Source organism: Mustela nivalis, assembly GCF_964662115.1.
Source record: "Mustela nivalis genome assembly, chromosome: 12".
Lineage (NCBI taxonomy): Eukaryota > Metazoa > Chordata > Mammalia > Carnivora > Mustelidae > Mustela > Mustela nivalis.
The window spans coordinates 79,071,632-79,084,451 of record NC_139031.1 but is presented as its reverse complement, the minus strand read 5'-3'; the positions used below and the strand labels follow the sequence as shown (position 1 = coordinate 79,084,451).

Below are 12,820 nucleotides of genomic sequence, written 5' to 3'. Positions count from 1 at the left end.
ATATAATTTGTGAACTTCCTCTAGAATTTATCATTTAATGAAGGTTCGATAATTTACTTATTGAGTTTGCTATTTCCCGTCTAGACAACTACAGAATGGTAGTTTTTGCATGACTTTGCTGTTTTTTCAATTCTGATTTCAAACTTGACAAAACGATCCACTTTCTTTTTAACACCATGAATTTTGTAGAGTAAAACTTACTCAAATAATTGCATATGTTCATGTAGGAGTCTTGTTCAATCTTTTTCCTAGTTGTCTGTCTCTAGCTCCCCTGTCCTTCCCTATTAGGATATATTGTTACAGATTTCAAATTCTTTCCACAATTTGCACTAAGGTTTTGGTAATTTTCCTATCAAGGATGAGTCAGACTAATGTTAAATATTTGAAACCAGAATATTTTTGGGGTGTATATTTTTCTCCAGTGATACAAAAACTGTCCTATCCTCTAATTCTATTACATATTATTCAAAGTGCAAAAAAACACAATTGTTTGTTCTTCTTCTCCCAAATTTCTCTCTTTAAAAAGATTTAAAAGAACAGTGAACATATATATGGAAGAACTTTGTAAAAAAAAAAATTTGATCACAGTAACCTAAATAAATACTTCACCAAAAAGTCAGGAATGATTTGATGACATTATTAGAATCAGTAGCATGGGCCAGTAAAGAGGAATTTCCTAGATCTGGGTGCTGTCAGAGCATAACACAAGACAGAAGCTGGTTATATACATCTAAAATACTTCCTTTTAGAACTGTATAAACAGATATGTTAGGAAAGTGTGATGATATTTAATTACATGGCTAGTTTAGAAAACATGAACACCTTCTTTAAGTGGTATATCTATGATGCCCTTTACAGAGATATTTGCAGTTCTTTCTATTTAATTTTACCTTAGCTACTTATTACTAAATGAAATACATATTTCTGATATGGCTTGGTTAATGAACATTTTTTTCCCTAAGTTTTAGTCAAACTTGATTTCAGGCTTATAGTTGAGAATTTAATTTCTCTTATTCAAAAACTCTGCCAGATGTGGACTGATGTTTTCTCAGATCATGTGATATGATAAAAGAATATCAAAGAAAAAAACTTCTAAGATTTTTAATAAAACTATATATAAACTGTTGGTTACTTTAATATAAATGTTATCTGTTATAAAAATAGCACTCCTTTTTAGCAGGCCTAAAAATAGATTAAAATGTAATTAAAAGTAAACTGTGAACACTTTTTTTTTTTGAATGGCAACTCTCCCATGAACTGACTGCTCTACAGTTCCATATTATGTTTGCTAAAGCAATTTCTTTGGATGGTAGTATTTGTGCTATCTATGGAATGTTAATTATGTTTTAAAGAGGAAACCACTTAAATGTAGTCTACATATCATTATTCTTATTTTGTGTTTTATTTTAAAAATTAATCTGTATATCATCAAGGTTTAGTTAATATTACCTATGAAAATTATTTTAATATTTTCTAATAAGAAATGTAATTGAAATAGATTTACTGTTTTCTAAAACATTACTTCACAAGTCTCTAATTAAATGGGAAACATATATATATTTGTGTTTGATTATAAGGATAAGTGTTAAGCCCAGCTTTCTAGGACATAAAACAAAACAAAACAAAACCAAAAACAAAAACCCAACAAACTTAATACAGTTGGATTTCCATGGGTTAAGTTCAAATCTTTGGCAATATTTCAAGATAGAATTTCAAAATAAAGAGACTTGTTTCATATTTTTCAGATAGATGTATTAATATTTCCCATTTTAGTGAAATAAATTTGATTAAGTACCTGATACACATCTTATAATGAGAGTAAGATGACAAATATTCAACAATCCTAATAGTATGAGCTCTTAACTAATCACAATAAATATTAGTCTTCTCAGAGCAAAGTTCAGAAGTAGACAACTCGTGAGGACTGAATTACAACCCTGTCTATAATGTAAAATACAACTTTAGAATGTGATGGCCTATTCCTGAAGGAGGCTAATGTAAAATGAATCGCTTCATTAATTTCTATGCATTGTAATATCCATGAACCAACTGCATATGTATACTTGTTCATATTTCACACTTCCTCTTGGATTTACCCATCTTGTAAGAACTTAATTACATTTAGCTCAAATTTCTTCATGTGCAACCTTGAAATGTTTGAAGTGATATGATTTGATTGCACATCGATACTTATAATAACTTTAAACCTCTATACTAGTTCTCATTTTCTAATGTATTGTTCATATAATTTAGGAGAGGTTTAGTTGATTCTGTGCATCTAACTTCTAAAATATATTTTATTCTGATTAGTGGTATCATTTAATTAAGATGTGTCTTACACTGATGAGGACATCCATTCAATAAATATTGATGAAGGGTTGACTGTGAGTTAGAAAAAGTAATGGTAAATGGGACAGATAATGCAAATAAATAACAACATAGCACATAACAAATAGCTATTTATGTTATAAATTAACCAATTTATATATGGTAAATTCCTTTACTGTATGGTAAATGATAAATTCACTGAATCCTGTTTACGGTTCTATGTGCTTAGTGCCTGTTATAGAATGTCACTGTTATTGTCATCTCTGTTTCCAATGAGCAAACTAAGACACAGAAAGATTGATTAACTTGACCAAAGTCACACGGCTAGTGAAGATGGAGCTGGACTTTGATCCCAGTTGATGTGGTACAAGAGTCTATAATATTAACCATTTTGCCATACTGACTTTCTGGCTTTAAATGGGATATTTTCATGTCTCAAAACTGAACACAATAGGAAAAGAGCCTCTTCACATTATATACATTCTAGTTACAACCAAGTTGGACTTACTAAAGTAGTGAAAACAGTTCACCTATGTCCACAGTATATAAGAGGATGCTAGAGACTTGAATGGGTGGCTTATTGAGGTAGTGAGTAATCAGGTTAGTCAAAGTGCTATGAAATTTCCCTTTCTTCCAGCTATCATCACAATCGAAATGAGGAGAGCTCCAGAAGTATATCATGCTACTCATTCCACCTCTGGATGCTTTCTAAATAGCAGAAGCTCATTAGGCCACCTCTGGGTATACTAGGCTAGAATACATTTAGATAATTCTTGAGCAAGCTTGACAGGCATCTCCATAACGTGGGAAATATTTATGAAGAAAGAATCTACTGTGATTTTATCATCTGGGTCCACAGGGCAGGGTAAGGAGAAAGTCATGTAGTGCAAGCACCCTTAATCCTACAAATGACACATGGCAAGGGTAAGAGTTATCCCTTGACCCAATGAAAATGTGGAACAAATGGTGAGACTCACACCATCTTGTCAGCATCCTATGCAAGCAGGTGCTCTGTTGGGGGGAAAAGACTACAGTAATGGAACTCTATGGAATGTACTTCTAGAAGGTGGGAAACTGAATTGAACCATGAAATATGAGGTATCCACAGAAGCCTCAGAAGAACCACTTAATACAATAAATGAAAGAATTAGCATTTAGGACATGATATCTAGAATGCTCAGATAATAACAAAAATAATCACAAAGGTTATTTCTCCATCTTTTCTCAAAATACACTGAAGCAAGTGAGGAGAAAAGCAAAAAAGAAAAAACAGACCATGTTTGCCCTCCCACTACAAGTCTCCAAGCCAAATGAGGTCATAGCTGCGTTGCTATGAGAAATCTCACATGGGAGAAGTTTTCATTGTATGTGAGATTTAAGTTTTAAATTAACTGGACTGGACTGAACTTTTTAATATCAAAAGGAGTCAATTACTAAAGTGAGACTTGTTCTTAACCGTATGGCAAAAGATTCCATCCAAGACTGGAAAGGAAGTAACAGAATTGTTTTAAGGCACTAGTTTGGAGGAAACATAAGAAGAGAGAGAGAGAGAGAGAGAGAGAGAGAGAATGCCATTTTTTATCTGTACCCTTAGTTGATTCAGTCTGCTTATTAAAGGACTTAAAATACATGGCATCTCTCCTCCAGAAGCCCATAATCCAATGGGGAATTATCACTCTACAAGTTGTCTCAAAATAATGTGAGAAGTGAAAAGAAGCACATGCATTTATAAAGGGGAGGAGTACCAACCTAGGGAGTGTATATGAAATATTAATATACAAACTGGATCCTTAAGTATGAATCTATTAGCTATGTAAATTATGGCAGAGATGCAGCGATGGATTGTAATTAATAGACCAAGAGAGTTCTGGAAGATTCCTATGTAGGGGAAAACACGACACTCTGAGGAGTTCAGTTCAATATGAATATATTCCCTGGAGGAAGATGGTACCTCAACTCATTTTGCCAAGAGAGGAGCAAGAAATTTCAGTGGGTAAGAGGAACCATAGCAAACAATTTTAAAGCCATGTTTTGTTTTGTTTTTCATCTCTGTGAAGATCTTTACTAATCATAGCTAGAAAAATTAAAAAAAAAAAAAAATCTCAGACGCCCTTCAGCAGAGACCCGTAAGGGCTAAAAATGGTGGTAAAAATCTCAAGTGAAAAGAAGCTGGGAAACAGCTAAGTAAGAAGTTCACTTACTGGATCCGGCAGAAACACTGCATCCCCACATGCACAATCAAGGATTTGGGCCCAGATGACTCTTCTTCCCTCTCAGACTCTTCCCCTCGAGGATGTCAGATAAGGCGCCTCCTGCTCCCCAGCATCTCTCTTTCCCGCACTGTAGTAGCTCCATCCCTGAGGCGCCATGGTCTTCAGCTGGTGAGGAGGCTGGCCTTGAGGCTTCTCTGTGCTCAGAGTTAATCACTTCCTTTTCCAGCCGCACGTGGTCCACGCACCTGCAGCTTGTTGTCCACAATATCCTGGACCACGTTCTCCGTGTGCCTGTGGGCTTAGCCACCTGCAGTTTTCTTTGTATCTGTTGGAGGCACAGCATGAAAGGGCATCAATATCCATGAGGCCCCCTCGTGCCTCAGGGAAGGAGATGGGCTGCACGCTTTGTGTCACAATACACTTTCACCACAGAGTAGGAGATTCGGGTGATTTTCCTTACGTCCTCTTGCGTATAAAGTGACATCGTTGAAGGAGCTGGTCCCAGATGGGCGCCACCCAGGGCCAGGCACATCCACACAAGCAGCTGCTCCTGATGAAGAGATGTCCGTCTCCCTCAGCATCAGAGCAAAGCCCAGGATGCGTTTGTCTGAGGCGTGGACCTTCATCTCCACCTTGGTGCGCTCCGGCCACCAGCCAGCCAGACAGAGCGGGACCTCACTTCCAAAACGTGGCCTCCTCTGTTCTTCCTTTGACAGGCTCTAGTTTCCCAGCGCGGTCCTAGCATGGACGCGCGGCACGTGGTACGTGAAAATAAACGTGCGGACGTACACGGAGCGTTTCTACGCAGGGTACGACAGCGGAGGGGTTGGCGGCCATGAGTGATCTCTGACGGATTCTGAGTGAAAGTTGCAAGGCTGGGTCCGCTTCAGCCTCTTCCGGTGCTGGTGCTAAAAAATCTTCCATCTTTCGTGTAGTGTGGGGAAGTCGATGAAGACGGGGGAGTCAGTGTGGCCTCAACACGGCGGCCAACCAACGGCAGCTTGGTTGGTGTACAACAGGAGGGTGGCGCCCCTTGCATTTCTACCAGAAGCTGGCTGAGAGATGCTGCTTCCCCTCATGGTCGTAGAAGCCAGACATGTTGGCGGGGCACTTAATTGCCCAGATCGTGGATCTTGTCAGCGGACAGGATGCCAGAGCCCTCGAGGAAGCGTCCTTAAAGGGGCTTCACAGACTGGCATTGTCGGGCGTGGGTTGACCACCCGCAGCTACCGCTTTCCCGCAGCAGAGGGGAGGGAGGACGGCCTGCAGCTGGCCTGTGAATTTAGGGGCCAAACTGAAGGGAACACTATGGCCTCTTCAGATCTACAGCCTCCGACTTCTAGCTTGGCTTCCTGCATTTCTTCTGTGTCTTAGAAGCTGCCTTGTTGGCGCATGTCGCTGCCCACAATCATGAAAGAAGATATTTTAGAGCCAATTAAAAGCACTGACTCCTCCTTTCCTTCACGTCATTCCAGTCAGATGGCAGATTACACAGCCACGTCCACGGCTGCCATCCTGAAGACGGGGAGGGTATAGCCAAAGAAGCCCAGAGGCTTACACAAACTGGGATCCTGGCCTTGCCCTCCTCCCGTATTCAGTTCATCTTCAGCTCCTGTCTGGAAGCTTCTCTTTGATTTGTCAGTGTTTCAGCCGGCATTCAGTGCATCCAGGCCAGCCGAGGTGGCTGGAACACACGGCTCCCGGTGCTGGTAGACTTCCACCACATCGCTCTGGGCACCTATCGCACGCGCTGCACACACCCTCCGCCCCTTAGCGGGCATCTTGAGGACACGGGCGGCCCAGAAATGTCCCCACCGGTGCACAACGGGTTCAGCAGGCTCACCCGATGGCAGCCAGAAGCAAGGTAGGCAGCCGCTGGCAGTACTCATGGCCTTTCCTTTCTTCGTACCTCCTCTCTCTGTCGTCCTCAGGAACACTCCCCTTGAATTTTTCATTGCTCGCAGTCGTCTTCTTGGTCTTTGAAGTGTTCAGTTACTAAGTACCACCTAATAATTTCCAGAACCCGACTGGATTCTGGACTAGGTGCTCTAACAACAACCAGGGGTTAGTAGGCTCACATGCACACTTTATGGGGCCAACCTCCACCCTGGAGGAGGGGGGACCCACCGAGGTTTCTGGATGAAATAGAGGCTCTTCCTCTCAGCCAGACCTGGGCCCTCCAACCATAGGTGGCTGGGCCCTAGTTTAAGGCCTTTTTATTTATTTATTTTTATTATTGTTATTTTTAATTTAGATTTTACCACTTTATTTACTTTTGAAGTCGAAGATATTTTAGCTCTTCCATAATTTCCATCAGCTTTTCCCCTAAAGCACCCCCAAAACATGAAAAGTGGTACACTTGCTATTCTAATGAATCCTCAAGCCGAAGTTCCTTTCCAACCAAATAGCTGTCCCTGAACTTGTTTCTCAGAGAAGATTTGGAGCCACTGTGTAAATATTATGAATCTTCAAATTATATATACATATGTGTTTAGAGTTTACTAGTAAGCACTTGCATTTCATTGAATCATTCTGCTTTTGCATTTTTTAAAAGATTATTTCTTGGTTTCCTGTTTTGTTTTAATGGAAATACAAGTACAGTAAATATGACTTGATAAACCTGGAGAAATGATTTAAATTAATAAAAGCCTGTAAAATATTTACCAAGAGATATAAATACCAGATGCTCAGCTTTCCTATTTCTACATAAAATGTTCATTAATAGCAGTTACTACTTTTACAGCTATCCCCAAGGTTTATGAATAACAAACAGTTACCTCATTTTGTTTAGCATTGTAATGTTTGTCTCTTTGGGGATTTGACTCACATTGTATAAGTTTTAGGATATTATGGAAGATTTACATTGAATGAATACTCAAGGGTCTAGGTAAATCAATATCTAGGTTGAGTTGTTACTTAAATATTATTTAACAAAATTACATTTGTATCACATGGAAGTATTTTGAAGGGTGGCTTGATACAGAAGGCAGCTACTATAGTATTACTCCAATTTTATTCAAAGAAGAATCAAATCATATAAGAAAGGAAAATTTTCTATATTCAGATAATCATTACCACTAACTGGTGATACAGGGAACCTTCTTTCCTAGGTGGGGTTATTGATTTGGGAAAGACAGTTCAAACTCTCAGGGCTATATGTGTGTGTTGAACTCATTTATAAATTTCATAGTAAGTTATTGGACCATTGCATTTTATTCATAGGTAAAAAGAGAAGGTAAATTTTTCTACAGAGTTTATATGTTTTATCCCAAATTACGTTTTTAAGATATGTACAGAGTTTTATAATACTAACCATAGCTGGGTCATTGTACAATCACTGACAATTTTTTTTTTTTTTAAATATAATTATCTCATTTGAGGGTTGCAATATTAATATTTTTCATTTTAGTTGTCACATAATGGGGAAATTGTTGAACTGGACACGTTTTTCTCTTGGAATACTCTAGGAATGATTTGCTGGTTCTTTTTGTAGGTGTTCTTTTGTAAACACCGATTAGAATCAGAAAGACAAATATGGAAGGTTTCTATTGTGATATATTTACCTACTGAAAAAAAGAAGGATGATTATCCTAGTTATGTTTAAACATAATATTGATGATATAGGATTTTGTAATTCCAGGTTATTTGAAAAAAATGTTTACATTTATAAAATTTTTTGAAAACACAATCCCCAGAATATCATGCATGAAACCTTCAGTAAAACAACTAATTATTATATAATAATCACATTAATAATCTGTACCCAATAACTACTGCCATGGTGAATATTGTATATAATAAAAAACTAGAATACTGTGGCACATTGATTTTTAATTTCCCTAAAATCTAAGAATAGATATTGTTATTATTTCTTTGTGATATTATCTTTAGTAAGTTAGAATTCAAAAATGTTCATTTCTGGCTGCAGACATCAAATAAAATTGGATATAAATATTAAGATTAAATATATATAGCATACAGTTTTCCTATTTTTTAGATATTCTTAAATTTCTAAATTGTCAATGCTGCTTAATTGTAGTTTATTTTTTAAACATAGATATTTTAGATATAATATTTGTCATCTCATATGTTTTAATTTATTTATTTTTAAATTAAATTTAAAAAATTTTTATGACTAAGTGTTGGGTACCCCCATTGCACTATGACTTTTATTTCCTTTTTTATGCTAATTTAAAAAATTCAAGTATAGTTGACACACATTTCCAATTAGTTTCAGGTGTACAACATAGTGATTCAACTTTTCTATACCTATGCTATTATGCTCACTATAAGTGTAGCTACTACCATCTGTCACCATACAGTGCTATTACAGTATCATTGACTGTATTCCCGGTGTTGTGTCTTTTATTCTAGTGATTTATTTATTCCATAACTGGAAGGTTGTATCTCTCATTCCCCTTCACCTATTTTGTCTATTCTCATCACTCTCCTACTCTCCAGCAATTTACAGGTCTGATTCTTTTTGTTTGTTTGTTTATATTCATTTGTTTTGTTTTTTTAGATATCATATATGAGTGAAATCCTATGGGATTTGCCTTTCTCAGTCTGACTTATTTAGGTTAATGTACTCTAGGCCATCCATGATGTCACAAACGATGCAGTCTCATATTTTTATGGCTGCATGATATTCCTCTGGGTGTGTGAGTGTGTGTACTACATCTTTCTTATTCAGTCATTTTTAATGGACACTTAGGTTGCTTCCATATCTTGGCTATTATAAATAAGACTGAAATAAACATAGTGGTCGCATACATCTTTTTGAATTAATGTTTTTGGTTTTTTTGGGCAGATATTCCATAGTAGAATTATTAGGTCATGTGGTATTCCTATTTTTAATTTTTTGAGGAAACTCCATACTGTTTTCTATAGTGGCTGTATCATTTACATTCCTACTTACATTATATGATGGTTCCTTTTTCTCCATAACTTTGCCAATACTTGCCAACACTTTTTTTTTTTTTTTTAATTTTAGCTGTTCTGACAGATGTCAGATGATAGTTCACTGTGGTTTTGATTTGCATTTGCCTGATGGTTAATGATGTTGAGCATCTTTTCATATGTCTGTTGGCCATCTGTATGTATTCTTTGGAAAAATGTCTACTCAGGTCATCTGCCCTTTTTTTTTTTTTTTTTTTTTACAATTATTTAAGACCTTTATTAACGGGTGCTTGCCGTTTGTTGACTTTTTTGAAAAAATCAAGTTGTAAACTTTTATTACAAATTGAAAATGAGATTCTTAAAAATCTCAACTTGACCAGATATGAAACAATTTAAAAACCTTTAAAGGTGTATTGAGAAAAACCAGGCTTTTTTTTTTTTTCTTAAAAAACACGTTTGTCATTACCAAAAAGAGACGTCTTTAGGTAAAAATAATAAAAACCCCATGCTGCATAGATAATGCAGATAGTTCTATTTATCTGGTCAATGGGCAAAAAGCAAGCACTTAAGGTCTTCAGCTCCAATCTTTTGTTCATTTCTTATTGCTGGAATTTCATCTTCATTTCTTCGTGTTGGATGACTAAACCAGATGATGGTAGAGATGGTAAGCCGGCATTTACTCAGCCCCGCCCTGCTCAGCCTCGGGAGCGGACGAATTCTCAGCTGGTGGATCGGGTGCTTTTGTCTCTTTGCCATCTTGTGGTTTAGGGTTTTCTGGGCGTCTGCGTTGGTAATTGAAGTTGCGGCGGTACCGACGTTGAGGTGGCTGCTGACTCTGGGTCTCATCTCCTTGATTTTCCTTATCTTCGTCGTTGCCATCTTCTCTAGGTTGTCTTTGGCGAGGAGGACCCCTGCGGAATCGTGGTCTATAACCCCGATACATATTCTGTCTCACTGGTCTACCTTGTTCTCCTGCACCCTGGTTGTCAGCACCTTCCATCACTTCTCCCTACACAGGAGGGTTGGAATACTGTGGTCGACGCCCATAGGGTCTCCTCATGTAGTAAGGTGGGAACCGTCGCCTGCGGTAGGGCTGGCGCTGTTGGGCCTGGCCTTCGGGAGCACTTTCCGATCCCTCGTTCTTTTCCCCACTCTCACTATTCTGGTAATTTTGCTGGTAATTGCGTGGAGGACCCCTGCAACGTGGATAGCGTCTATAATGGTTACGGTCTGCTGCATATTTACAATGCCTTGCACTGGAACTCCACCAGGGCCTGTCACATTTGCTGCCTCCGCACCCTTTTCTCCTTCAACAACATCAAACTCCACAGTCTCTCCATCTCCTACACTGCGAAGGTACTTCCTGGGGTTATTCTTCTTTATGGCAGTCTGGTGTACAAATACATCTTCCTTGGTGTCATTCCTGTTGATGAAACCATATCCGTTTCTTACATTGAACCATTTTACTGTTCCCAAAACCTTCGTTGCGATTGACCTTCTTGTCCCCGCCGGCAGGCGCTGCCGATGTGAGGCCGCCAGGGCCGCCGCTCCCTGCGCCGCTGCCCGTGGTGCCGGGCTTGGTGTCGGCAGCGCTGAGGGCGGTGGCGGCGGGGGGGGGGGGGGGGGCGGCGGGCGGCTGCTGGGTCTCGGCCTCGCTGCTCATGGTTGCGGTGATGGTGACTGGGGCCGGCTGCGGCAGCTACGGCTCCTCCCAGGGTGTGATGGTACCTAGGCCGGCGGCGGCGGTGGGGCTGCTCAGGGCTCTCTGGGGTCCGCTCTCCGCTCACGCTACCGATCGAACTGATCTGCCCATTTTTTAATTGGATTTTTTTTTTTTTTTTTGGTGTTGTGTGAGTTCTTTATATATTTTGGATATTAACCCCTTATTGGATATAACATTTGCAAATATCCTTCAGAACATAGTATGTTCTGCAATATATATTCATGCTTAGAACAAGGCAAAGTTTAGTTTTATCCCAAATTTGTAAGAAACCTTAAACTTTACCTCTTACTGCAAAACTAACCTTGCTATGAACTGATTCAAATGCAAGCCATTGGTTTTCTGTCAAATTCTGAAGTACAGCCTTCATTATTAGCTTTTTTGTTTGTGTATTTTTATTTTTTAATTTTTCTGGGTCTATTGTAATATAAATGACAAAAACTATAAATATGTAAGGTGTTCAATATGATGTTTTAATATCCATGTACTTTGTGAAATTGTTACCATGATCAAGCTAATTAAATGTATATATCACCTCATGTACTTGCCATTTAAACTCAGAATAATGCCTTAAGAAACATACTAGTCATAGCACAATATAGAGTGGTAGAATGGCAAGAAGAACAAAGGGGAAGAGGAGAAGAGGACAAGGAGGAGAAGAAATAAAGTGCAATCTTTCCTTTCTTTTTTCTCAGAGATGGGTTTAGATGATTTAACATACACGTATATTCCAAAATGATTACCATAAGGTTAGTTAACACATTCCTCACCTCATGGTTACCCTTTTTCTTTCTCTCTCTCTCTTTTTTTTTCTGTAATGAGAATTTAGAAGAACTAGTACTCTCTTAATAACTTTCAAATATATAATACAGAACTGTTGACTGTAGTCACAAGCTGTACATTAGACCCCCAGAATTTATTCATCTTACTATTGGAAGTTTGTATGCTGTGGCCACCTTCATCCATTCCCCTCACTCCCGCCCTTGGCAACTACCAATCTCTGTTTTTTTTTTTTTTTAAAGATTTTACTTATTTATTTGACAGACAGGGATCACAAGTAGGCAGAGACACAGGCAGAGAGAAGGAAGCAGGCCCCCTGCTGAGCAGAGAGCCCAATATGGGGCTCGATCCCAGGACCCTGAGATCATGACCTGAGCTGAAGGCAGAGGGTTAACCCACTGAGCCACCCAGGCGTCCCACCAATCTCTGTTTTTATGAGTTCAGATTTTTTAGATTCCACTTGTAAGTGAGGCCATAAAGTATCTGTCATTCTGTGACTTATTTCAATTAGCATAATTGCCCTTAAGTTTCATCCTTGTTCTAAATGGCAACACTTCCTTTTTTCTCATGGCTGATTAATATTTGTGTGTGTGTGTGTGTGTGTGTGTATTTCATTTTCTTTTTGTATTCATCTGTTAATGAACTTTTAAGCTTGTTTCCATGTCTTGACTATTGTAAATAATACTGCAGTCAACATAGGAGTATACATATCTGTTTGAGATAGTGATGTCATTTTCTTTGGATATTTACCCAGAAAGTGGAATTGTTGGGTCATATGGTAGTTCTACTTTTAATTTTTGGAGAACTCCATATTATTTTTCATAGTGACTGCAGCAATTTACATCCCCACCAACAATGCATAAAGCTTCTCTTTATGTAC

General features: G+C 38.4%; 1 pseudogene across 1 annotated transcript; it reads right to left on the bottom strand.

Annotated features, from left to right (window-relative positions):
• Positions 1 to 9,982: 9,982 nt before the first annotated feature.
• Positions 9,983 to 11,215, bottom strand: LOC309844945 (Y-box-binding protein 1 pseudogene; annotated as a pseudogene). Its single transcript has one exon. The product of its transcript is annotated as a Y-box-binding protein 1 pseudogene (transcript).
• Positions 11,216 to 12,820: the final 1,605 nt, after the last annotated feature.